Source organism: Priapulus caudatus, unplaced genomic scaffold (genome assembly GCF_000485595.1).
Source record: "Priapulus caudatus unplaced genomic scaffold, Priapulus_caudatus-5.0.1 Scaffold64, whole genome shotgun sequence".
Lineage (NCBI taxonomy): Eukaryota > Metazoa > Priapulida > Priapulimorpha > Priapulimorphida > Priapulidae > Priapulus > Priapulus caudatus.
Genome location: NW_014577125.1, coordinates 406,497 through 408,693, shown reverse-complemented (window position 1 = coordinate 408,693; position 2,197 = coordinate 406,497). Strand labels below are relative to the sequence as shown.

The following is a 2,197-nucleotide window of genomic DNA, read 5'->3' as shown; positions in this document are numbered from 1 at the left end:
CCTGGGAACGCACCGTCGATTTTTTAGAGAGCGCCTTCGTGGGCGCCAGTTGGTTAGGGCCAGTATACTGCTCCAACTGAAGGTGTGAGTTCACCCGGCAGGAAAGTAAATTTTCTAAGGGCTGTAAAAAACTGAGCAATCAACAATGGAGACTGTGAAGCTCCCGTGCGCCTTGGATGACCACGTTAAAAATGGCCAGTCCCGTTCACTCCGTGTACTAGGAATGGGAGCGTTAGAGAACCCCTGAGGTGCCAGAAAAAACTGGCTGTGACCACCCTCGGTGCATTCTGCCTAAAGGCTTAACGTACCTACGGCTTTACCAAAGCGTACGGTACACCTCATGGCTAGCTTTAGCCTGGACGTTTTATTCTTACAGGGAATGTCCTGCGTTATTATCCACGTACCGTTGGGTACGCAGTAAAGTCTTATCAGATCAAGGATCCACGCACGCACACGCCGCCACACTGACACGTATCAGTTTATTATCTCGAATTACATACAGCCATTTATGTGTCAGCGTGTGCGGGCAGCGTGTATGTGTGGATGGATAGGTCGTTGCAGACAGCATTTGCACGCCAACTTACTAGATACGGAATATGTAACCCAACCGGAGGGGAGTAGGGTTACAACCGTACTATCTACACCCCCTATTCACTCCTGCGTGTTCGGTTACATTATTGACTATACTATATATATAGGCCCTGGCTATTAGCACTTTACTGGGCAAAAGAGCAGTAGAGACACATAAGAACTTTTGGGGTTCAGTAAATATATTCGTATTTATTTTAGGATTATACTTCATTGAAACCGCTCCTAAAGTTTGTAAATTGTAATTGTAGGCCTTGCGGCGTGATAACTATAATTAACTGTGGTTAATGTCAACTAATGGTAGTGCCATTGGCATGGATGCGATGAAAACAAGTGCTACCCACACTTTCAGTGTTTGCAGATGTCACTGCAAGTGCCACACTCACTCACGGAGATATTAACAACATCACATATGGTAAACGCACATTTAACAAGTGGTTGTCGAACTGCGAATGTAGAAACTAGTATATTACTAACACCTTTATCATTTAACTGCTTGATTATAATTATTATTATTATGATGATTATGAACAAACCTATGGAACAAACACTGAAACTCTGCTGAAACTCAACCATAAAACCCCGCCGCAATCACAACAACCGATAGGGGCAGGGATAAAATCAGAATGATATTATGGTGTTAAAAACCAAGAAGTTGCTATTTTGCACTTACTTTTACAGTAAAACGCATATAATTGTATACGTTATTTAATGATAGCAACGAGAAATTTGTAGTTCTACTTCTAGGTAAATGAAATTTACTCAGCAGTTATCACATCGTAATTTACTACAACCTCGGATCTGGTAACGAGAGAAATGGCAGAAGTTGAGGCTGTGCCACCAACTCCGCTGTCTGTCCAGTGGGCAGGTAAATGTAGTTCGCAAAATGAATATAACATTCTGTAGTATTTGTGTTAACATAAACACGTATCTAAAAATATACTCTGCACTGTTAATTGCCGCAGTTTCCCACAGAAATTTTGCTTTATGAAGCCAGGATTTTGTTTGTATCGCTATTTCGCCAAGCAATTTGCATCATGGGAAGCTTCCACTGCGCGTGCGCATAATTGTCCAATAAGAAAGAATATTGATGTTACGGTTGTTACCGTGTTCAGTTGAGATTCAAACAGCGAAATTGAAAGCTGGTTTTGTTTTTCATCGTATTTTACACCGTTTTCTTTACGAAATACGTATTTGTCATTTCGAAGAAACCACGGGTAGGTATGTATTTAAAAGTGAGCTTCTTTGGATTGTCGGAGCGTTCAAGTAAAGGCATAATTATGGCTGTAACAGTTCAGCGCGTAATCCAAAAAATTCAAACACGTAAATAACGCTGAGACGAGGGTCTATGTGAGATTGTGACGTATGTCCCCCAGGTAGATAATCATACAATATGTCAATAATGTAACCCAAACACAGGATAGGGTTACTACGCGAGCCTATCCTTTTGTGTGGAGGAAGCCCGAGGAACCCCTGAGTGAATCACTCAGGGAGGTTTGCTGGTGCCTTTTCAGAGACTATAAGTTAACTAACTATAGACGAAACTGGGTTTATTCTCAACACGAACCTTTCTGCTCTATCCTGGAACTTACTATGTATCACAATACTC

General features: G+C 41.7%; 2 protein-coding genes across 5 annotated transcripts in view; one reads left to right on the top strand and one right to left on the bottom strand.

The window, feature by feature from the left end:
• LOC106821223 (non-structural maintenance of chromosomes element 4 homolog A-like) overlaps window positions 1–1,211 on the bottom strand; it is an 8,760-nt gene extending 7,549 nt beyond the window's left edge. Inside the window, exon 1 of the mRNA XM_014825931.1 lies at window positions 1,125–1,211. The gene's annotated coding sequence lies outside the window, so the exon portion shown is untranslated. The remainder of the gene's footprint in view (window positions 1–1,124) is intronic.
• A 165-nt stretch (window positions 1,212–1,376) lies between these two features.
• LOC106821227 overlaps window positions 1,377–2,197 on the top strand; it is a 38,564-nt gene continuing 37,743 nt past the window's right edge. For 2 of the 4 annotated variants that reach the window (XM_014825939.1, XM_014825935.1), the window contains exon 1: window positions 1,711–1,805. The gene's annotated coding sequence lies outside the window, so the exon portion shown is untranslated. Of the gene's footprint in view, window positions 1,457–1,710; window positions 1,810–2,197 lie in introns of those variants that run through there. The other 2 variants (XM_014825938.1, XM_014825937.1) reach the window with 2 other exon arrangements.